Source organism: Falco rusticolus, chromosome 9 (genome assembly GCF_015220075.1).
Source record: "Falco rusticolus isolate bFalRus1 chromosome 9, bFalRus1.pri, whole genome shotgun sequence".
NCBI lineage: Eukaryota > Metazoa > Chordata > Aves > Falconiformes > Falconidae > Falco > Falco rusticolus.
The window spans coordinates 33,706,430-33,732,074 of NC_051195.1; the positions used below are offsets into that span (position 1 = coordinate 33,706,430).

The following is a 25,645-nucleotide window of genomic DNA, read 5'->3' on the forward strand; positions in this document are numbered from 1 at the left end:
GATTTGCTGATCACCTTTCCTAGTTCTGGGAAAACAAATATTGTGCGAAGAAGCTTTGCCAAAATCATCAGAGAAGCTGGGTTTCAGGAGTGCAATGCAGACAGCAGTGCATGGAGACAGGACTGCTCCTGAGAGATGGGTTGGCAAAAGCAGCCAGGACCCACTGGAGACAGCTCACATGTGCCCCTGTGGGAGCCACCAGCTAGGCTGGACTGAGCTTTCTCTGCGGTAGCATTGGAAATGACCAGGCCTGTCTGATGCAGTGGTCACTGATTCCAAGAGCTTTTCCATGAGCTTCAAATCCCTGCACTGATGTACTGGAGATCACCCAATATGAAAATCACTTTTTCTTGGTGCTTTCAGTACATTTTATCAGCATTCAGTACAGCAAGGTCTTCTCTCATCCCCACCAAATGAGCCCTGCAGCCATCTGTGATGTTACAGTTCCCTACAAAGAGTATCTGCGCTATTGGTGGTGGTAACATTCACTGTCCATGCATTATGCTGAGCATTTTGGCTTGTTTCTCCTACCTCAGCTTCTGTGGAGGTATTGCTTATGTAATAGATAGCAGAATCACAGGGATTATAGGAACAGGGAAGTGTTAAAGGAATAGTGCTTTTGTTTGTTGTATTCCTTCACTTGAAGTGGGTTTAAATTTAGAAAAATGCATGGTCCAAAAATGCATGAACTGAATCTACAGCCTACCATGAGTAATGTTTTATAAACACTCAGATGGAGACAGACAGATTGAAAAATTCCTGGAGTCAAACCTACGACTATTAAGCAAGTTCTCTTACACACTCTCGGATCTTTCTTCAACATGATACAGTTGAGGGGAAAGCACACCGTCTCTTCACTGCAGATATAAAAGATAATGCTATATAAATAAATGAGAAATCATTAAATAATATTTACTTTAAATATGTATCTATAGACATTCATGCAGATAATGCTCATAAAAAAATGAGCAGAGAAATGTTTTTACTGCAGCTTGTTCTTCAGACATGACTTATTCAATTTTATGTCACTTGTACTTGAAGGGTGATTTATTCTGAGTCTTTTGCAACATCATTTGTTTTACATTTGAAATGTCAATGGTAACTGAGCAGTCTTCTGTGAAATGTCAGCAAAATGAAATCCAGTGCACCATTGGGGTGATAAGAAAAGGTCTCTGATCCTAAAAGCAAGACTGGACCATGTAGGTTCATGTTAGGATGATAAGTTTTGCTCTAGCACCTGCCAAGTATGGGGACACCTGTCCCAGGGTGGGAGTCACTTCATTGTTGATAAGGGCCACTATTCATCAGCACAGCCCCTTCCTTGTAATGTGACTTCAAGCACATGGTGCCTCAGGGAGAGCTAGTGTGGAGGACACTGACCTCTGGCTGCCTTCTCCCTCTTGGTAAATCTGCGTTGGGGTGTTTCGGACCTCAGTGATCCAAAGATGCAAACTGTCAATGTGCAAAACTTCATTAACTTGCAAGGCAGTAAGACAGAGTCCCCCAGGCCAAGCTGCAGACCTGCAAATCATTGTCTAATGTGGAGGTGAATAATAGTAGAGAAGGAGAACAGAGGGAACAGTACTGACAGTTCCCATTGCTCCTTGTGGAGGCTGCTCCAAGTGGCCACTGAAATACCCAGCAACATAGCCTTGATCTATGGAGAACGGGAACACTCTGGAACCAGCTTTTCCAGACCTCCCTCTGTGCAGAAGATGTACTGACATTGCCACAACCACAGCCTGAAGGAAAAAAGCTGCTATGAGGAAGAAAAATTTTCTCCTCTTAGGACTGTTCAGGGTTGCAATAGAGTAACTGCTGCCTAGGCTAGTGTGTCTGCGTCTGCTCTGCTGCTTCAGAAAGGCAGGATTGTAAGAGCAGCACGTGTGTCGGTTTTGTAGCACTTTGAATGTATTATCCAATGATCTGACAATGTGGTTTTCTTAGTGGTTATGTTGCTGATTACCTGCACTTTAATATTAATGACTTATTGTATTATGGGAATTCTCTATGCTTTAAGAAAGAAAGATAAATGCAAATAGCCTGCTGTTTGCAAGCTTTCTCAGCCTCACTCTATTAAAGTCCTACGGAAGCATAAGGGTTTGAACTTCCATGTACTAAAATCTGAGCAAAAAGTCATATATGCTCTGAAAAACAACACTCTGGGACTCACACTGCTTCATACATTGCCAGCTTGTGTAATGTTTTCCACTCAGTGTGTAATAAATGATAACAGAGCAAGTCACTAAGAGATAACATAGCTTGCCAAAAGTGTGCAGACATAACCAAATTAAGTCACTGTGCACCCTTAAGTTTTCAGGCTACCTTGACAACGCTAATGAACTTTTAATGGTTGAAAAGTCTAGAACAGTTTAAGCTTTTCTTTTTTAAACAAACTTTGAGCAACCTTTACTCAAATTAAACACAGTCTCCTACCTCTTCTTACTTTCTCAATAGATTTTTTTTTCCTGGGCTGGACTCAATAATGAATTATTTCCTCTGATTCATGGGTAGAGAATACTTCCTCAAATCTTTCTCAGTTTGACACTGCAAATGAACCCACAGAGTGGAAACCCAGGCTGAGTCAACCTTCACATCAGTTTCTGTGAAAGAATCACCCTTATTTCCAATTATCCAAAGCAGTGGCTGCTGAGGTATTGATGCTTCTAAGCCACAGACATCAGAAATTAGTTACTAAGGCAAATTACCTTGCTGTGCTTCCATTTTCAAATGTAATTCCACTGAAGGGGACACTTGATTTTCTCATTAAGTCCTTTTTTCAAAGGGCAAATCAACATGGAGAACTTTTTTGGACATGCAGTTTGGTTGCACAGTGCAGTTTTATGGGGGAGGAATTAAAGAACTCCAAATATTGTGATGATGTCTGAGACCACTATTTGACCTCTCTTAACAGGTCTTCTGCAAGGATCTTGGCTTAGCAAGACCAGCTGATGGACCCTGTCAAGTGCAGATTTTTTTTGGCTCCAGTAATGAGCACAGGATCAGTATGGAGAAGTGCTGTGATTACAAGCAGGATTTGTGGATGAAATCCAGAGCTCCTGCCTGGCAGACTGTTTCTGCTGCTTCTAGAACATTTCAGGTGGGAAATCAGTGAAGTATCTGTAAGTAGAGCCCCATTACTTTGTTCAGCCTTATTCTTGTACCTCTAGCTTCCTGAATTAGGTGCCTAATTGTCTGTAAAATGTGTTTAGGAAAAAATGAGAGTTACAACCGAGCACCCTTAGTGGGCAACTGCCATATACTGGTAAAGATACTGAGCAGACAAGTGTGGATGCAGTGGTACCTGCCAGCCGCTCAGGTGTCTATGTGTGGCTAAGAAGGGGCCCACACTCAGCATGTGCAGCTCCGTGAAGGGAATTGTCTGAACTCATTCTCTTCTCGTAAGTGAAATGCAGTGAATAATGGAGAGCTCTTCTCAGCCTGTACCTTTATCCAGGAATGCAAAGTCACCCAGGCTCAGAGTCAACATCTCACCCTGCCTGCTCTAATTATAGCCCAGCTGTTGGTGAGAGCAGGAAGGAAAGGGACAGCTTGGGTGAGGTGCCCAAAATGGGAGTCCTGCTCTGAGATAGTCCCCTAGGCCCTGAAGGATGCCTGGGCAGGAATGTGCTGGTTCTGTTGATCCTTTTCAGCAGCTCACATGTCCTGCACCATGCACCAGCATTTAGAGAAGCTGCAGAACTTAATTTCTGAAGACTCTGAACAAACAGGAATGAGAAATCTCTGGGTTAGGCAGCAACTCGGAGATGTCTTGGAGGACCTGGGTACTTACATTTCTCTCTGTATCTAGCCTCAGGTCATGCACTTTGTTCAACAACTGTTCTCAAATGTAATAACTTCACCAGTGTAATGAGATAGTGTCCCTGGTGCTGTGTGTATATATTGCTTGAATGTAAATGAACATAAAGTGCACCTGCACTTCCTCATTGCACTTACCCAGACAAATGACATCCTCACACTTGCAAACTATTCAGAGCTACCCAGATGGCTACTTTGCTCACAGTTACCATGCCTGTTACCTGCATGTGCAGGGTTTGTGTATGTGGTTGGAATACTATTCTTCCAGAAGTGGCTCACAAAGTAATGAAGACCTAAAATCCCATTGGCATTTATGGAGAAATAAATACTAGTCATCCAGGGTCTCCATAATGGCAGCTCCATGGATTTGTTCATCCCATCCTAAAATGAACCAGTAGCACTTCCTCTCAGAAGACTTCATGTATGGGTTTAGTACAGTTTGAATGGGAAACACTAATAATAATAATAATCATAATAATAATGCTGACAAAATAAGAAGGATTTTGGGTCAATCTCAAGCCAGGCGATTATTCAATATCCCTTTGTCAGGCATTTTCCTTAATTTACTTTCCTATTTTCTATTTAATATCAGACATTTTCTTTCAGTGCCTTACATAGTCCATCCGTAAATATGGATTGGCTATTACATACTGAAATAATATCACAGTAAAAAAGGATTGCATGTTAAGAGCAGCCATTTCCTTATTTTGAATCAATTATTCGTCTATTAAAGTTTGCCTTAGAACTTTGGTGTAATATATGACTTTAAAAAACGACTGCTTTCCATTTTTTTGACCCTGCTTCTTCAATAGTACTTTTGAACCTTTTCAAGTTTTGAAATATTTCCACTTCAACTTCTACTTCATGATTAAGAGAAAATCAGTTTTGCTTGTAATCCAAGCACATCTTCATTTTCTTTTTTAAAAAATCTTGTCTTAAAAAGAAACAGTGATATCACAATCTTCATGAGGCCAGGGCAAAATCCCTGTATTTGCCAGAGGAGGTGATAGCTTTCTAGAAAAAAGTTGAAGGCATCATAGAAGTTACAAAACCCCACAATACATCACCGATGAATTCTGAAATCTATCATTGGCATCTCTGGGTATCTCCATTAGCCAGGTTAGTTGTACATGTATGTAGCTAACCTTATACACACAACCAGTCCTTCCTTCTGAATGTTGGGATATTCCCTAAGGTGAAGGACTCAGGAGGGAGGAAAGAGGGAGGAAAGTTGGGCCTGTGCAAAACATGCAGGGTGGGAGGTGTGAGACTAGTGTCTATGAACAAACTGCCTATAATATGTGTATGTTATGTTTAATATCTAAGACATCTCCAATAATACCTTGTCAAAGATGAGATAGTGTGCAGTTCCTAGTATGATAAAGTAGCTACACTGTGCACCTGAGAAAATCCCTCAAAGGATGTTGCCTTACTTTCAGTTCTCTGAACTCTTCAGAGAATTTAAATTAAAGAAGAGTTTTCCCAATGGATGGTGACAGAATAAAGCACAGATTTGCGCATCTCTCTGGTGTATATTCCCACAGAGAACTGCACTCTGGGGATAAGATGCCAGAAAGTCACTGTTCTATGTTTAGTTTCTTATGCCCTTTCACCAAGGATCTGCTACTGGTCACTGTCACATAGCAAATAGCAGGTAAAAGAAGTTTTGGTTTGCTAAAGCTTGTATGAGTTTAGGTTCTACCTCCATGTAAATAAAGACTCCTATATTAATATATATTTTTAAAGCACTTTTTACTTTAATATTAACAACATAAATAAAACCAATACAGTTAAATATGCAGGAAGGATTACATAAAGTAACTGTTAAATTCTGGAAGCTTTATTCATACATCTAGTAAGAGAAAGTGAAATTTATTTCAAAGTATTTCAAAAGCAAAGTTATTTGAAAGTTTTAAAGAAATAGGATACATCAGGACTGATAAAAAGCCTCTAAGCAACCATATTCTGGGATTTCAAGTCAATCCTTTTCAGCAAATATCCCAAATTCTTACACTAATAATGATTAGAATTCAAAACTAATGCAATCCATTGAAATCAAAGGGGAAAAATGGGAGATATCACTCTTTTATTTATTTATTTATGTGGTGTTGTTGGCTTTTTTTTTTTAAAATTTATTTATTTATTTTTTGCCAGCTGGACTTACGTGTTGCAATGTACTGGCAAAGGTCATGAAATAAATTCCCTTGCTTTTCTACTGCCAAGCCCTGCCTCTGACTGAGCAATCTGTCCAGAAAGGATTTAGGGCTAGTGAGATTCAGTGGACCTCTTGGTATGTGGCAAAGGTTGGACAATATAAGATTCAGATAACAGAGAAAACATTTTAATTGAATCCAGCTATAACCCCATCAAAATCACCATTCCTTCTTGGTCTGAACCAGAAGGCCAATTGCTGCTGATTTGCAGTTTCCTCTGGGAATGCGCTCTATAGAGACTCCCAACTCATTGCTTTGATTGGCTTCTTCCACGGGAAAAGTCATCTATTCGTGTCACTGCTCTGAATGCTGCAGGAAACTGGAAGAAAAGAAATACTATTTTACTGTCATGTTTTCTGCTTCTGGCCAGCAGCTCTAGCTCTGCATTGTTCCAGCTGTTTTCTAAACCTGGGTCAGACCTGGGTCAGACCATTTGTGTTCAGTTGAAATCTGAATCAAATCAGGTCCATTTCAAGTCTATCCATCAAGTGAACATGATCTAGTAGCTAACAAGGAGCTGCAGGTAGAGTAAGATTTGAGAAAAATTACCTCCTTCAGTCACCATGTCTCCTTTCCCCATCTCTGAGCACTTGATTTTGGCTATGACATGATGATGAAGTACAGGACTGGAGCACTAAAGACTCTTTGACAATCAAAATCAGGTGACATAGCATCTCTAGCCAGGAAATCCCATCCTAAACCTTTTCTCCCGGACAGAAGTACGCAGGCTGAGATTAGACTGCAACGATCACAGAAATGTTGAGATGATGAACAGGCCCTTTCTAACCTTTAGAGGGTTGGCTTTTTGCACATTGCTATGACATGGCAAAGTATTACCCTAGTTCTTTTGAGAGGCGAAGGTCAGCAGCTTTGGTGGTGAATCAGAGATGGAGCAGAACTCTGGACCTACACTGGTAGCTTATGAGTGGGGTCACGCTGCCTACATTGCAAATGCGAGAGCAGGAGTTTGTGCTTGTCATCCCACAGTGCATCCCCATTGCAGCTGTGTGGAGCAGGGAAAGGCACGCTGGCTGCCTGGGGGGGTCCTAGGAATTCTGGGCCATTTGGTTTTGCAGTGGTCTGCAGTCATTGTGCAAGCTTCCCTCTAGACTCTGTGGGAACCTACGGAAAGAGAGCTTGCTTGCTAGGCCAGAATAATTTCAGTTCCCTGCGCTCTGTTTGGTCCTGGTGGAAAAGACAGCCTGAGTTAGCAAGAGAAAAGTAATGACAAAAAAGACATCCATTATAAAAGCACTTTTGCTGGAGCTCCTGTCATTGTCTTAATCATGGATTGCACCACTTTTGGAGAAGAGTATTGGCTAGATTTTCTTTAAAACCAGGGTAGAAGACCTTCAGGGTCAAAAGCATTTACAATTGTACATTTCTAATCTTTTTTCTTCCATTCTTGTTAGTTTAGGAGAACATAAAAAGATTTTTGTTTAAATGTAGTTAACAAAGAAATCCAAGTCACCTCAGGTTGGAATTTGAAAGCTTGGATTCAACTCAGATGAACTTTTAAAAATCCATTCATAATGCCCTAAAGCATTATGTATGAGGAATGTTTTTAGTTTTTTTTTCCACAGTCCTTCCAAGAATGTTAGCATCCTTTTTCTTTAAACTGGTGGTCTGTTTTCTCCTTGATATATCTTTTCGCTTAGAATTCTAAATCTAACGATTTTTTCTCAAGCTGACAATGAGAATAAAAGGTCTGTTTCCTTTAACATTTTTAAATCTCAAGCAAACCCGAAAACTGCAAGAAGCCACTTTAAAAGAGTTATATTAAATAAATGCTGCAGCAAGATTGGGTCCTTTTCCCTAAAGAAAAGCAAAATGAAATAAAAAACCCCTCTTCAAATAACCACTGAATTTCCCCAGGTGGAGATGAAACACTGACTGATATCTCCAAGGCTATTTGTATTAGTCAAAGTGTTGAGCCCTAAGAACCCAAACATCTCAGTGTTTGGAGATAAAATGTGGGGGCTTAATTTTACCTTGTGTCCAACCAACAGTATTATAAGTTACCCAGCATGCTAACAGCTGCCTATTCAAGCAAGATGCATAGCAATGGGAAAAAAAACCCTCTCATGCCACTGACTGGTTCCTCCTCTTCCCAGGCAGCCATGTACTGTGCATACATCAGCTTCTCACACCCCGTCAAAACATTTCCCTGTGCAGCCTAACAAACTTATGTTCCTTGCTATACAAATCCCAACCCACAAAAAATGTGAATGACTTCCTTGTGATGTTCTTCCTTTATACCTGCAAGTAGCTCCTTCCAATAGTTCCTTGGTTTTGTTTTTGCCATTGCAATAGTTGCGAACAGAAACGCTAGCGTGAAGGTTTATAGCAGCTTGCATTATACCATCTTGTATTTTCTTTTACACAGATACAACTTTCCCAAACTTTCCATTATGAAAACAAATTTTCCCAGGCTTGATTATATTCAAAAGCAAAATAATTTGGAAAGTTTGAGTAAGTTTCATAAATGGCTTTTAAATGAGGCGAGAATGAGAAGCATAGGAAACTTGGTAAGGTCACAGGACGTGATCCTGCTCCCACAGACAGCAACAACTATGTTCCCAAAGTCCTCCCAGAGGATCTAGAACCAGTGACCAGGACTGTTGTTCTGCATTCCTTGTACAGAGAGAGCTGCCAATGAATCTCGGTGTAACACTAGTGTAAAGTACAAATCCCAAACCCAACATGGCAACATGAGCCTGTACAGACCACGAGGTTCTGGGTGAACTGCTTAACTAAGCATGTGATCCATTAGTCCAGCGTTTTCTATTTGGTTCTCGCTCAGCAAAACACTACCTAGAAAACTTGCCTGATTAGCATGGGTGGGAGAAAGCAGAACATCCACCAACGTGTTGTTTTGCATCTTCCCATAACTTTGCTTTTTCCTGAGACACTTTCATTTAAAAAAGAAAAAAAACCCCACCAAAACCCAAACAACTAAAAAAACTCCCTTGTTCCCTGTGAAGGGATCAGCACTCTCTCAGATTTGGTGCTGTAACTAGACTCTGCTAGTGATCAAGGAGATAAACTTGTCTTTGTCTATATCTGTGTTATGGCAAAAGTCTGTCGCAAAGTTAGCTTTGTGTTCTATGTAGGAACCCTCTGGTATCAGTACTATGTATGTGGTCAATGGCAGAAAGATTTTGCAAGTTTAACATGTCACTTTTGCTAATGCGGTTGTAACCTCTATTTTTCTGCACTACTCTTTTTCTCCAGGAGATAGTTGCTTCTGCCACACTGTGCACTGTATTTCACAACAGGATCATCCAGCAGAACCAGGGAAGATCACCATTGGACCAAGACTGCAAAGGCGTCATTATATATCTGTGCAAGGTATGTAACTAAGTATCCGAGATACAGTTCAAGCAAGCAAGTATGCCTGGTAAGGATTTTGAATGCCTAACTTTTCAGATTTGTGAAAATCCTTATTTACGAATATGAGAAGTGTGTTGCATCCTAAAGTGACTACAAGTTATCCTAGAATCCAGAATCATGGCAGGAGAGTAGAATAAGGGCAATGTCAGACTCCTGTGTTAAGAGGAATTGCTCTAAATTCCCTAAAGGTAGCTAATTCAGGAGCTACTAGTTAAGACTAACAGGGACAATACAGGTAGACCGTGAAAGGACCGCATGAAAATCTCTGCCTTTTGATCCACTTTGTTTGAAAGGATGCTGCAATCTGCAATGCAGCTAGCAGTTTACTGCCCCTGAGCAATGATAACTGCTATATCAACTTCCAGGTTCCTCATTGCTTGGATCAGGGTGTTGCAAAAGAAAATGCTTCAATCTTGTCACAGCGTCTTCAGTGTATAGGGCAGGGTGAATCCAGGATGTCTTAGTATTTAGCATATATAATGTTTATATCTGCTGCCTCTGCTCCTTCTTTTAGTTTAGTAATTCAAACATCATGAGGAAACCCTTCTTGCTTAAAAATCATGTAGAGTTTGTACTGTAAGCAAGATGTGTGTCATACTCCAGTATCTTTTTCTCTATGCAAACATTTTGAGCAATATAAAGAGATGCTGGCAGGCCTCGAAGAAGGATTCAGGGCGCAAGCTAAACAGCCTGAGTTGTTACAGTTCAGCAAACAACATCTCTTTTGTCTGGTAGATCCTACAGTTTCTTGATAATTTCTGGACATAGAGCAGTATTATCTCACAGCTGGGTGCCTTGCTATAGGAACCATCAACAGAGAGGATCGAGTCCATGGACTCCAGCTGGGATATCATGTGCCCTGCCAGAGGGAGCTGAAACAGATACATGTCTAGCTGCTACCAGAAATTACATTATACATGATGATCATTGAACTACATGATCTTCCTGGATGTTCCTGAGTTCTTTCTCCTGACAAAAGTTAAGATCAAGAAGAGAACTGATGGTGTCTGTCTTGAGTCTTGTAATGTAAGAAATTAAGTGATGACTCTTGGGAATGATAAGAAAAAAAAATTAGTCACGGGAAAAAGACAAGAAAAAGTTAGATAAGAAAAAAAGCACAGACTTCTTGTGCTGTTGTGATTAAGGACATTGGTCTGGTAGAGAAATCTGTGTAGGCTTAGCAGAAGCCAGTGGAGAACAGCTTCCAGGAGATGTCTGCTCTCCCACCCTTCCCTGGAGCATAAATGTGTCACTGGTTCATGTCAACTAAGGTTTGCAAACACCTGTCAATCATTTAATACCATATGATTCCCCTTGACAGTCAGGATTTTTCCTCTGATAGATCAGCTCAATTCCTAAGGCTGCAATTGTACACGACAGTATAACCTATATTTCTTCAGTTTTCATCATGGCTAATAGTTTCCCCTGCTTTCTGTCCTGAAGCCTCATTTGTAGTAGATGAATGCAATTAAGCTGCTGCATGTAGTTGGCAGGTGAAAGGATCCTGGTGCACAGACTGTGTTTCAACTTGTAAAGAGATTAGCAGTCCTTCAAAATGAAAGGCACTAATGAACCAAAACCAACTAATATTCCTTCAGAATAATATAGCACCTTCAGTCTTGCTTTTCCCTTGCAGCTTTTTCCTTTAAGTGACTTAAAAAGCAACTTCTGAGGATTTTTTTAGCCCTGCAAGTTGCTTATAGGAAGTACATTTCTGAAGGAGTTAATGAGGTTCTCAGCCTGTTTGCAAGTCTTCTCTTCCACCCCATCTTCTCAAGAATAACATAGTTCAGATTAGTGTCTTCCTTCATTATCCTCCCTGGGAGCTGGGACCAGTCATCCCTCCTCTAAGCAGAATGGGTAATGAAATAATTATTCAGTTACATTATCTAAGTTGGAGTCCAACATGCAGATGATAAGGACATAGAAAGCAGAGTATGTTTGTGTTCATGTGTGTGTGTGTGTGTGTGTGTGCGCGTGTGTGTGCAGATTGCAAAGGATGGGCAAATGCTTCCTTGGGTCACAGGCTGCATTTAGCCAGCCTCTGAGGGTTAGAGCAGCCTTCCCTTATGCCAGTCACTGAGAGCTGACAATCTGAGCTGTGCTGGGATTTCCAACACTCAGCTGTGTTGGCCACAAAGATGACAACTCCTCTCTGTCTTCGTGTGATTGCCCTTAACCTGGTGGAGGTTATGCAGCAGACTCATTGTGTTCATGCTCCAGCAGGCTGTCAAGCACAACCACCAAACTGACGTACTGAACTTCTCTGTTGGATATGCCCAAAGCACATGCATTCTTCATGAATTTTTGCTGTCACCAGCAGTCATTGAGAGCATCCGAATGACCCTGATACTGTTCTCATTTTAGAAAACCTTACATACCTTCCTGGAGATAAATCTAGTTGATTCCAGTTTTGATCATGGGACATGAGAATGGGTAGGAAAGATGACCTTTCTTGTTAGTTAGTCAGTAAATACAGTGTCTATAGGAATTGGCAATACTCCCTCTAAAAAGAATTTAAATGAAAAAGAATCAAATCCTTGCCATCTCCAAGGATGTGATATTAAGGAGGTAGGTGCCCTCTGTAGATAAGTCTTTGGAGTTACACTGGTTTGGGAACTGTCCTGCTGAGGTGGTCCTTGCTGGTGTGCAATTAAATACCTGGGGGAGGGAGACTCATGCCACTGCTTTCTTCTGCTACCTTTATCTTCCACCTTTGCCTTATTCAATGAACAATGTAGCACAGTACCTAGAAGCTGAATGTACCTCCTTTCAGTGGCATCATGCATGCAGGAATTTCTGTGCTTTCTGTTTTCTACTCTGTCCTTAGTTCCACATGGTGTATTGTGAGAACTGGAAAAGGATCTCGTAATGCTTCTAATCCCACTAAAGCAACTTCTTCTCTTAATGGTGGTTTAGATTTCTGTTTTGGTTTGCATTCAGGGAGACCAACCACATTGCGCTTTGGGAACCAGACCTTGAGCTTTTGAGAGCTGTCTCTGCCTAAGAAAGCACCATGGCAGTGTTTGCAAATCTGTGTTTTCTCAGGCTTCAGGAAATGATGTGTCAGAACGGACCTTTTAAAACTAGCTCTAATTCACCTTCTAAAATAAGGTCTGACCTGTGGTTTTAATGTGGGGAACAAGGGAACTCTTCTTTGTCAAGATACTACTTCAAATGAGCAATCATTTGGAGGGGTAATTGCCTCAGAGCCAATCTCTTTTCCTTTGATATCATTTTATACCACAGTGGCACCTTTTATTGCCTTGGCATGGCTTTCAGTTTGCACATGGAGAAGTGTAAGGATCCATGTCAGACATGCTAACATGACTCTACAGATCAGGTCCACAATGCTTCTATTCCAGATATTTCGTTGGAGCTGATTGCCTAAGTAGTTGTGGGTCTGGGTCTATAGACCTAAGGAAGATTTCAGCTGTTGTTAACTTCAGCCTCCACATTCTCACTTTCTTTTGTTAATTCAAGTGAGCGGTTCACATAAATGTTTAATATCCTATTTCAGACCCGGTGAACCAGGGTCATGTCAGCCTCTTGTAATGATTTACTACTGAATGGTGACTGTGTTATTGTTCTGTAAGCCAAGACTTTTTTTTCCCTCCCCTTCCCCTGCACTCAGAAATGAGGTTCTGAAATCTGCCAGAACTGCATGTGGCTAAGAGTCAAACTGGATTTAAGACCCAAATTTTGCTTGTGAGCAAGATACCTCAAAAAATTCTGTCAAACCAAAGGTGACCTTCGTGCCTCACGCAAGAGAGTTCAGGTCTGCTCCAAACCCCACGGGTTTCACTGGCTGCGAGATACAGAAAACCACACTGTTGGTATCCCAGCCCACTGCCAGATCCCTGTGCTTCCTGATGCCAGCCTTGCTGCAGCCTGGAGTCCCTGCTGCTCTCCCTTCCTTCAAAAGGGGACTCCTGCTGGGCTGCTGATGTTGTTAGCTCACCAAAATCACAGAGCTGATTCTCGGTTGCATGAGGGCTGCTGCTGGGAGGCTGCCTTCTGCTAGTGCAGTGCCACAGATTATGTTGCAAGGTTTCCATATTAATGGAATAGCATGAGGCTAAGCAGCAGGAGCTGCTGACTGAGAACCTTCCAAGACACCAGCACTTTTACTTGTTTATTCTTCACCTGCTTTTATTGTAAGATCACCGAGAACATTTTCACTCGTTCTGAGGGCCTCAGCTTTGCCTTTTTTTTTTATAAGGAGGACTTGATACCTCCTGCTGCCTCCTTTGCCTCATATTGTGGTCGCATCACAGGGGGACAAGCCATCCTCTTCAGGCACCTTTTTCACTGTCTGTGCAGGTAAACAGTGAAATCTGCTCTTTTTGTGTGTGCATGCTTATAGCCAATGTAAATGTCTTCACTGAGTATTTGAGAGTTATACCTGTGCAAAGGAACTGGGCCTTCTCCTCACTGGGATTTCTGGCTGATTAAGCATTTCCTGTAGCAATCGGTAGTAATAGCTGTCTTCTGAGGAAATATGGACTTCTATCAATAATGTTTTATTTGTAGAGTTTGCTGCTTAACAGACTTCAGCTCTGGGGTCAGACTGAACTCTTCTGTTCAGCCAAGCAAGAGAATCTGGTCAGACTTCTATCAGAATAAGCTATCAGAATATAAACTCTGTTGGCTGCTACCTTGCATGAAGCCAAAATTGGTGTAAAACAAGGAGAATGATGGAAATTAGAAGCTGTTCCTCCTTCCTGAGATGTGGTGTCTGCTTGCATAGTTGTGTTTATGCAAGTGTGACATGTAGTTGCAAGAGGGTTGAAAGGCTGATACCTCTCTAGACACTCCAGGTTTCAGCACTTCAGCACCATGAGACTGAACTGCCCTTCAAACTTCTGTCTTCAGATGTGAACCTGGGGTGAGACCCTGATCTATCTCTACTTTTGGAGTCACTAAATTCAAAGCCAAGATCCATAAACTGCTCAAGCACTTGCTATTCAGGGGGAGGAATTATTCACATTGATGTAATTTGAGGTCAACTGCAATTTGGAGTGGAGACTATAGCTGAGGAGAGAATGAAGATACAGGGCATTTCATAAAAGGAAAAGACAATGTCCAGTTACAAGCAGTGGGTTGGACTCAGGGGTGAAGACCTTGCTTATGCAGCAAGTGTCAGGCAGAATTCTACATTTGATTCTTCTGTCTTGATCTAATGATCAGATGGAAAAGAGCTGCAGTAATCAGCAGGTGTGCTTCCTGGGAAGCACACCCGTAATGTTCTTATAGGATAACTTCTAGAGCAAGTACCAGACCTCTGAAACAGCCCAGAGAAAAAGCCTCTCAGATTCAAGCAATTTAAATTCAATGAATGTGATTTAACTTGCAGTTAGTGCCCTAGGAAGTAATGAAAGAGGTAATTAAAGACTGGACAACTACCTTAAGTAAAACATTATTCATTAGAGTAAAAGCATTTTAGATAAACTGTTTTCAGGCCGTGAAAGCCAGCTCCACATCTTTCTGTGCATCACTACAGCTGCCTGGTTCTAGAGGAGCAAATGAGACACCTTTCTGAAGATCTCGTCACAATCAGCTTGTCCCAGATGCCTGAGAAGGAGGAGACTTACATTAGAACATGTGGAAAAATCCGGTAAGTGGTACGATTTTCCTGCACTTACTCCTCTCCAACAACATTACTCCCTGATTGGAAGTTGCAGTATTCCTGACCTTGCTCACCTAGGCTCCTGTGACATCCCCAAAGACCTGGCCTGAAGTTTCATCTGGTAGGACACTGGCAAAAAAGGGCTGTTCAGAGAAGAGAGCTCTTCCCTGAACAAGGTGGATTCCCCTGAGTAAAAGAGCTGTGGAGTGTCGGGAGGACACAGTGAGGGTGGAGAGGGGTCATTCAGGGACAGTGTTTGACAGTGGAGTCTGAGTAGCACCTTTCTTTTGAGAAAGCAATAAATATTATTGATGTCAAGAAGAGTAAATCCCAGCCACATAATGGACAGATTATGTTCTCCAATGGGAACAACAGAGCAGGCAGCAAATCGCTTCTCTGAACTGCAGTGGAACAACATTTACTAAACAGTCAAGGAACTAGGTACTTTATAACTTCCTAAAAGCAATTTCTAAGAAAAACCCCCAACATTTAAAAATACTAAAAGCCACTTAAATTAAATTTACCAATGTGAACACAACTAGCAACATAACAACATCTGTGCATGCATCAGTGCTCCCACCCACTCACCACTGTAGTATTATGAAAGACTATAGGGAGTGTGGGTTTGAGCACATATGTCCTTGCTTACCTTTGTCCTGGAACAACGCTTTTCTAGTCCGAGTTGAGGTGAGCAGTACCAGCTCCATTCATAGTGTTCAGTTTTGACCCTTATGGCTAATTTTACACTGCAATAAAACCAGTGCTACCGTCTGCCTGTTTTGCCATCCTATAGCATGTGCTAACAAAGAACAGTGACTTGGCACTACACAAAGAATTATTTCTGTCCTTAGCATGTGCCTTCTTTTTACCTGAACATGAAGCCTAAGGGACCCAGGAAACCTCCCAAGAAGCAACCGTCACCCTAGACCTTTGTCAACTTATCTATATAACCATGAACTACAACAGTGCAATCAGCCTCCATGTCAATTTTTTTCTTTGATCTTCCATTCTCACTAGCTGTCACTAAATCGTACCATTTTAACTTGCAGATACTGATTCTTAGAAAAAACAGTCTGACAATGGAAATGTCACATCTTGGATGTCCCAGTGAACCACATGAAAGAAAATACTTGCTGCATTATCCTGTGGAATGTGAGAAGAGTTAAGCATTGTTTCCTTGCTGACAAGATGCCTTAAAAAGCTATTTTGTTGTGCCATCGATTCTGTACACCAGTCTATGTGAATGGGACTGCCAATATGTGGAAGGAATACTGGGACAACACAAGCTTTCCAGGGAGGAATTGGTATTACTCTCTTCTGTAGCATTTGTAGGATGGTATTGTTGCAGGTTCTTACAGTTCAGAACTTTCTGGGTGAGCATGGTCCTTTCTCACTCCTTTGACCTGAGGTTGATTGCAAGAGTGACTATGTTTTGTGAAGGAGTGGCTTGTCAACCACCATACCATGCCTTTAAGAACACTGAGAGGCATCAGGAGTAATCAGGAAATAGATCAGGTTTTCAGCATTGTAACTGTGAGACTGTTTCCCCTCTGCAAATCAGTGCAACAGTGCAATGAAAACACAATTAATATCCTCTAGCAATTCCCCAGGAGCATCTTTTCCATGAAGGTTATAGGCAATAAAATTATGGCTCAATTGTTTTGAAATGTTAATAATGAAATCTGTAAACTTTCCCAATCCTTTTGCTATTATTGCTGACTGATTCCATCACTGGAATTTTATTAAGAAGATTTTAAAGTAGGTCAAACATCAGCAAGGAATAATTCAGGTAGAGTTGATCTTGACTTAAGGAAGAAAGAAGGACCAGATAACATCTTGAGATCCCTTCCAGACCAGTTTTTCTTCAAAAACATACTGAAAATCTGTTTTCTCACATTAGCAGTGATTAACATTCATTTTTCATGGGTGGAAATGAGTACACCTGCTTCTTGCAATAGGGAAGTCAGTCTCTATTGCATTCAGATCAGGTCCATTTTTAGCTTCTAGGGATCCAGATATTTAAACACCTGCAAAATGTCTGACTTTGATGTAATGTGTGCTGCGTTGCAGATCTTTAATGAGAAAATCTCCTATTTGATGTATTCGGGCTCTAAAAACTAATTGATGACTAAGCTTAAAACATACACTAAAATATTCTTCCTTAGCTCAATGTTATTTTCATTCTGCCCATTTAAATTCTTTCCTCTTACACCTTTCTTAGCATTTAAATTGCAGTACACCTTGGATGACTAAGAAGGAAATACTTTTGCAGAAGAGTAAATAATTTCCTTGGTGTAAAACAATTTTTCTTTTCTTGAGCAACTACAAACCTAGCAAAAAGCCAGAGAAGATATTTGATATTTCTTCTCATATTCTCTCTGACAAGATGATCTTTTCAATTTACTTTTATTAAGATTTAACATAAACAGAAAATAAAAATATGAAACAGTATACAAATTTTTCATACTCTGTTAATCACTTCCAAATGGACCTTAAGTATTTTTCAGAACGTCTCTATTTATGAACAGTAGGAAAAATCAGTATACAGAACACTACCAAACATTGGTAACAACTCAGAACATGCCAGCTAGCTTTAGTTTTTGTTTTTCTCTGTGTGGTACTTCTGCATTTGCACGGTCTTGGTATTGCCATCTTGGACCTTCATGTAGAAAAAAGTCATAATCCAGCCAAGTCTGAGTAAATGGTGTGACCTAGAGTTGCTCAAAGCACTCATGTAGCATAAGAAGTAATTTTCAAATTCATTAGAAACTATTTTTGTAAATGGAATTAGTGTCATGAAGACAAACTTAGGTTTTTCAGAAGGGAATTGGATAACAGGAATGGGTTTCCCAAGAACAGGTTAATTGAGGTAGGGTGTGTTCACGGAACTCTGCTGTTGAGTGTGGAGGCTGGTGCAACTGTATAGGGACATAAGAACTTATGCCCTCAGGTCTAAGATGCAAGAAGATGTTAGTAAGCACAGGTGGCTGAAACCACTGTTTGGGGTTATGCTCCAAGGATAAGTTGGGTAACTGTGTTCTGGACTTGTATCATCCCCTCTCACCTGTAGGTACGAGAGTTTTGGAGAACTCCATCGTTTGCAGACTGTAGTTGCCCTTCAGTGGTCAGTATCTACACGTATAAGGAGTTGTGTGCATTGCCAGACAGCACCCCAGGACAAGTGGGGACATGGGTAGATTAAGGAACCGCAAAGGGAGAAGCATTTGGATCCTTCAGGGGACTCCTGATTTGCCGCTATAAATGCGAGCTGATGTTCCCTCTTCTACATGGACATCTTTACCTTGCATGAAGCATAGAGGTATGGATAGATAAAATACTTTTCACTCATTTTTTAAAGCCTGAAGGCACTAAGTATCATAAGCCATAAAGTGCATCAGGATCCATTTGATATATTCTTAACAGAAGTAAGTTGCAATGGTGCCTTTTACAACAGATTCGTTCATAGATCACAGAAGAAAGAATGGTTTACCTTCTGTGGAGCATATGGGATTTTGTCATGTACACCTGGTAGCAACAAATACTCCTTTGGGCTGTTGCCACATGACATGTTAGATGGAATTCAAGGGCTGAATGACTGAGATTATTAACTACCCTTTTGTTTTCTTCATGGCCATTGTACTGAACAATTACCCTGAACAAAACCTGCCAAAGATAAGGAGAAACTTACCTTTTCTTTTCAAGCTTCCCCTGTTCTTGACTTTCTCTTACAAGGCTATATTGTAGAGCAATGGTATGTCTAACTAAAACAAAAGAGAAGTGCTTTGCCTTTGTAGCTGGACACCCACTTCAGACAGTCAAAGAAATCTTTTGTTTATCTTGACGTTAAACCGTTAAACCGGGTTGCTGTGGAAAAAAAAATTACTTGCCTTGAGCATCTTGATTTACGATCAGATCCTTACCCTACTTACGAAATTTATTGAGTGAGACAGAATTTACTGGGGGGACACTGTGTATGAGGGAGGTCTTGCACAGGGAATGAGAGCGTTGCCTGACATTTTATGAAAATGTAGATACTGAGCTATCAGCATGCCTGAGTAATTAACACTTGTTTATGTTCTGTTTATTTCAGCCTTGTTTTAACACCCCAGAACTGATTCTAATAAAATCCCTTTGCGAGTTCTTTTTCCTTCCACACACTTAACTCATGATTGCAAAAATCATTACCACTTTTGATTATAATCTTTAATTAGCAGGAAAATATGTGTTGAATTATTTAGTTAGCGTTCATTTTCATCATCATATTTTGACAGCTTTTTGCATTAATAAATCTTTTGTAGACACAAAGACCCTGGATAGCTTTGGATGGAGTTAAGGACTTCTGTTAAACACTTTGCCTTCCAAGGACCTTCAAGTGCGATGTGCTACCCAGGATTTTTCACTCCCAGGTGAGGTTCTTGATCACTAGCCTATTTTGCTTGCTTTATAGCTTAATAAATCTTTAAGAGCTTTCCTTCTCAGTGGAACTAGTTCAAAATGAGATAACATCTCTGCACAGCCTGTCATGTGAGAGTGGATGTGTGGCTTGAGGCCAAATTCATCACTTATCTGCTGCATGGCCTTCTGGCTTGGTTCTGGAGCTGCTCAGTTGCTTTTCCACAGACAAAAACCGTGAATATATCTTGTTCTTTATGATGTTTTCAAAGGAGCCTTTACCTGCCTTTTAGATGTGCCTCAGGGCGTCTATGCTTAACCTAGCGTCCCTTGTGTCTTAAATCTACATTTTTGGTGAGCGAGGAAAATGGCTCAAAGTCTTCTCAGGAGGGCTCCAACGTCCCTGCCAAGGCCTTTGGGTCTGTAGACAGCAGGCATTAAAGGTGTTGTATGGGTTAATCCAGTTTATATAAAGCAAAGACTGTATCCTGCAATGAGCTTCAGATGTGAGGCTACCTGGCTCCCTGTACAAAACCCCCTTAGAGCCAGTGGGTGTCCCTGCCTGTGGGATTCACTGCCAAGTTGTAACGTAAGAAAAAAGCCTCTTTGGCTGGACCCATTCTTGTTATTTAAGACACAAGGCAGTCGCTGTTTGTTCATCTCCAAGGTCGCTCTCCGAGTCTGCACGTAAGGCAGAGTTCAGCTGCCACTGAACTGATCTCTGAAGTTCTCTGCCGATGTTTGAGTCTTATCAAGATTTTAAGCTGTAGATAGGATGCTGAGGTTTAGGGTTTTTCTGATTATTGTTTTGCTGTGATTTTCTATCCAATTTGATGAATTACACTGTTTAAAATCACAAGCATTGTGGGTAGGTATTTCTGAGTGCAAGTGATTTATCGACTTTAATGAGTAAATAAGTACCTAACCGCTGTGGCAAGACATGCCCCCCAAATCTTTAAATAATAACAATGAATACAGCCACAATGGAGCTCTCAGACTCAAGCAATTGCCTCATGTGCTGTTATTCCCATACAACAAAGAATTTAAACTGTTTTAAATGCTTCTTGTCATCACTGGTGGTGGTAAAGTAATTTTGCATGGTTCATTTGCTGCAGTATTTAATTTTCTTTAGAGCTTCTGGAAGGAGTGATTGTTATCAGAAGAATGACTATAACAAGACTGTGTTATTACATATGTAGTTTCCATCAGGAATTTCTCAATCCAAAACAAACTAGAATCAATGCAGCGGAGGAGTATTGGCCATGGAATAGCAGAATTTGGTCAAAGCAGGGTGGTGCTGACTAGTCATCTGGAAACTGGTGAGCTTCAACAGTCGTATGAGTTATGTAAAAGTATGCTACTACTAATGAACTCTGATTGTGAACTTGAACAACCCTCATAACTTAGAAATCTGGGACCTTTTCATAGATTTTGTTTTAAAAAAATACTAGCAATGAGAAATGGGGATTTCCTCTGCAAAGTTTCCTTTTGACAGTTCCTGACCAACCCAAAACCAAACATCCCCCAAACAAAAAACTTTTACAGAGAGTAAGCTAAAATGAAATTCTGACACTCTGCTTTTAAGTAAGGGTATTCACTCAGGGTTGTATTACAATTCAACAAATTCACTTAAAATATTTATTCAGATTGGTGCTTCTGGCGGTCCCTATATTGCAATGTCATCAACTGAATGCAAAAACGTGGGCATTAACAGAAAAAATAGCATGTAGATAGAGATTCCAGGGTGTTATGGTCTTGTTTTAAACAGTATAGCTCTTTCCTGTACAATTTGAATAACAGTTAATATTCCTAGAGCCATATCACTTTTTGAGGCATCCTTGAATACAAGATGCTGTATCTCAAGGACTTATCTCCACTCCAGACTTGCATCCTGGCAAATTAATCTTTTCAATTGCTTTTTCTTGTCACCTTCCTATGCTGATCTTTTCACTAAATGAGTTGTTTATACATATCACCCTTCATTTAGCTTTAAGTAGATGTTTAAACTGTGGTATTACTTCTTTTTTAAGGGATTGCAGGTCTGGCATCTCTGTAGGGGTGGAAAGGATTAAAATAGTATTCTTGACACCAGAAATGATTAATGGAAGGCTCTTGTGAGTGCACTTGTGTGTTCACAGTGTGGGTATCATTATGTTTACTGACTGTTAACAAAGCATCAGAAATGCAGAAACCATGAGCATCCTTAGTGCTTTTATCAAATTTCTAGTGTCTGTTGCCCTCTGTGAGCCCAGAAATACCAGCCAGGACTCTAGGAAGCGAAGGAAAAATCCGATAAGAGCACAGATTTCAGGGACAAGTGGAGTGCTTTGTTTGAAAAAGCAAAAAAAAGTAAGCATAAAAAAGCACTGTTCCTGAGCTTGAACCTGCCTCCTGAGCAGCAGTTAAGTACTTTGGCTGATGAGCAGATGAGCAGTAGGAAAGCAGTTATCATGGCATCAACCCTGAGCAGCATGGGAACCAGAGGACCTTCATCTAGAGGAGCTAAGAGCAAAGAGGTAAGAAGAGCTTTTGCTTGGTTCCTTGGGTGGTGCAACCCTGGGCTTCATCAGCTCTATGTGTAAGAGGTCTGAGGGGGAGAGGTTGCATTTCTGAGTACGGTTCTGAACAGCATTTCTGCTACTGCTCTGAAGCTGACCCTGACTAGCTGTACACTAATCCAGACTGATGTGTTATCACTGCCCAGCGTCTCCTCAGCTTGCAAGGAAAATGGGATCCTTATAACACGGCCTCCCTGTTTCCCTCCCCTCCTTGCAAACCACATCCCTCCAAAAGTCCCAGTGCTGCTGCTGGGGGTTCTTGGTGTGAGCTCTTTGTTCATGGCCCTGCCCTGTAGCTCCCCAAAGGGGCTTTGTACTATTCCAACAAGGAAGGTGATCACCCTCCCATGCTTGGGACAGCTGGAGTTGGGAGGGGTTCAGAAGGGAGAGGATGGAGATCCCATCCCTGGAGACAACCCCAGAAGCTGGCAGCCACCTTGCTCCTGCTCTGTGCTCCTGGAGAGCGTGGAAAGCCCCTTACCCTTCTGCCTGGGCTGATGTATTAGCTCCCTTCTTCTGTTGTAACTGGCATGTTCCTGGGGACACAGGAGGACTTTCCCACTGCTTGTGATAGGATGCTCTTGGCCACTGTGCGCATGGAAAAGGAGCTGGTGAGGGAGAGGGAAAGAAGTCAAGTTTAATGTCAAGTCAATGAAAAGCAGGGCAGGAAAAATGAGATTGGAGAAGGGAGATAAGAAGTGATCTCCTGGGTCATGGAGTACACTACTGAGATAAACAAAGTAAAAATCAATTAATTAAAGAGAAAGTAATGAAAAGCAAGTTAATGAAAGATTAATTGATTGATAAGTAATTACATAATCTATAACTCCTATAATTAGATCCATTGATTAATTAGAAATAAGATCTTTTTATCAAAATGCAATCAGATTTTAAGTATGGTTGGTGAGTTTGCTGTCACTGATTATTCCCCCCTCCTTTTGCAATCCTTTCTAATTTTCAGCCTAAATTAATTTGTGGCCACGTTTAGCCAGTTTGTTCTTGTTCCCCTTTAGAGAGAAGCATATGTTTAGCTTGACTTGTTATGATGGCTCTGTCAGCTGTACTTTGTGGACTCCAAATGCAGAGGTGTAAGAGGTTACCATGCCCATCTGCCTGTCCCTTCTTTCCTGGGATGCTTATGCCAGCAGTCAGGATAAAACCAGCAACTCAGCACAGAGAAGGCTGGGCTGACAACACGTTACCTTTTGTCAGGGAGTTCAGTACTGCCTTATATGGCCTCAGCCTGTTTTGTCAGTGGCAAATTAACCCTGGACTGTTTTAATTTGTGCATTCTACTTGTATGATAAAATGGAAAGAGTTTTTGTACCCTATGGGAGAGACCAGCTGCCAGCCCTACAACCTGGCTTTCCTAGTTCTTCATGTGACATGCACAAGTTGCATCTCTTGGTACTTTAGAGAGGTGGCAATCTGTAGAAGAAGCAGGTGGCAGCTGCTGCGATTGTGGCCAATATCTTGGTAGGCATTTCCCATCCGTGAAAGACTGCCCTAAACCACTTTGCAGCATCTGACCTGACATCCTGTGAGTAGCAAGATCTCATTTATTCAGCTGGCATGTGAGGCTCTGAGCCTGTCCACTGGCATTTACAAGATATTTCATGGTGACAGTAATTATTATAATCATTCCCTTCAGTAGCACGCTTGAAGCCTACTCTTTCCATTGACAGAGTTGATTTAACTGCAGAATAAGTCACATGTTAACAGCTGGACTAAAAAGCCACCCACAGACGTTGCTTAATTAGGAGCCTGAGTAAGTCCACCTGCTGTTGGTACATTTAGTCCTCCTAGAGAAGGCAGGTGTGTAATCTAGGAAATTTTCCAGTTCAGCCCTTAGAGACATGAATCATTAATATTTAGTGCAAAGAAACAACGTCGTTTTTACTCATGAGGGGGGAAAATAAAAAGATGACAAACAGAAAAAAATGGGCTAGGACATTTGGGAGAGAGCTCACAGGCAGGAAGCAGCCAGTTTTTCTTCTAGCTACTGGTTTTCACCACCAGAAACAACACAGCAGTCTCTCCCAGTACTCTGAGATATTCTTCCATGTGTTATCTAGAACATTCACGCTGTCTGCAAGCCAGGGTCAGAGGTGTCAGGCTGTGAATCAGCTGAAATAGTTAGGCACTTCTGCTACTGACAGCTCTGGGAAGTGTGCTGCTCTACTTTTCTTTGAGGGAAACAGGCTTATGAACTCACTGTGGTCTGTATGGCTCTGAGGAGTGGTGGCACTTATGGCCAGTCCCTGGTTGCCCCCATTGTCCCCTGCTTGCCTTCCTATCACACCCAGTGGACAGTCCCAGCTTTGCCTGCCATGAGGGTTGCAGGAACACAGCGCTCAGCGTAGGTGAAGATGGTGGGAAATGGGGATCATCCTTACTAAGCAGTGCAAAACAGAAAGAGGTCCATTGGCCCCTTTTCAGAAAAGAATAGGCTTCTATGACAAAGCTCATAAAAGCCATTCACACACAGAGCCCGCCCTGTGTATTCCCATAACCCTGACACGGTTCTGAAAACGGCTAAATAAATAATAGCCTGAGAAAAAACCAAAAGCTACTTTTTTTTTTCCTCTTCTGCTTTTTTTCCTCATTGTTTTTCTGGACCTTTTCCAAAATTGGTGTATTTTGTAAAGGTAGAGTGGCTAAACCCTCAATCAAGCTGCCAAACATAGGGAGAGTCCCAGAATGGCCATCCCAAACCTTGTCTTTGAGGACTTTTAGCCAAAAGCCATTACCTTTTTGGTGGTTATGGAACATCACCCAGATTGTGTGATCTTGGTGAACTGGTTTCTTTTGCCTATGCAAACTGGCATAACTTTTCTCCTCTACATATAGCAGCACTGTGCTGCTGTAAATTGCCGCTGTGTGTGGCTCAAAACCATTACTTCAGTTCTCTTGCTTGGTATTTTGTTTGTACTTCAAAAAACTTCATTTAAGGAAAGAAACAGAAAGAAAAGGGCATTTCAGTTTTGATCACTGTGATTTACTAGAGCGATGACAGGCTGCGGAGCTGCTGTCTGGTTTCTACAAGGTGTGTAAAATACAGTTAGTTACAGGGCAACATAAAGAGCAACTTCTGAACTGTCAGCAGCTCCATGACTAGCAAATGTGCTGCAGCCTCATCTGGGGAAATGGCACTTTTTCTAGGGTTTACAACACAGCTGGCAACAACTCTAAAAAATTTTCTCCTTTTGCCCACAGCACTTAGTTATGGAGCCAAGAGTCTCTCTTGGAGTTAAACAAGAGCAGAGTTAACTATACATCTTCATGTGATTGTTGAATCCTTCTCAAGGATGCTGTGTTCTAGTTTCTTATCTATTTTTGCTGGAGTGAATATCCTTCTCCTGAAAAAATTAAAACCAAAAATCTCTTGTTGTTACATTTTTAAAGCCAAAATGAATACCCTCTTGGGAAAAACACTTGACTCTGCGGATGAGGAATGGGTTGTTTTCATTTCCCTCAGTTTGGCCAACTGTTTTGGGAGATTTGTTCAATGACTTGTGACTTTTCTTTGTCAAACAAGTGGGAGGCTGTTAACTCCAGCCCTTAGCCAATTTGGGTTGCTGGGAAATATCTAAGGACGTCACTGGCTTGGGGAAAGGTGCAGAGTTCTCATTGACCGAGTG

General features: G+C 41.3%; 1 long non-coding RNA gene across 1 annotated transcript; it reads left to right on the plus strand.

Annotated features, from left to right (window-relative positions):
- The first annotated feature begins 2,934 nt into the window (after nucleotides 1-2,934).
- LOC119154163 lies at nucleotides 2,935-16,365 on the plus strand. Its single transcript, XR_005106354.1, has 4 exons — nucleotides 2,935-3,100; nucleotides 9,267-9,383; nucleotides 14,929-15,042; nucleotides 16,104-16,365. It is a non-coding gene; the product is annotated as an uncharacterized LOC119154163 (long non-coding RNA).
- Nucleotides 16,366-25,645: the final 9,280 nt, after the last annotated feature.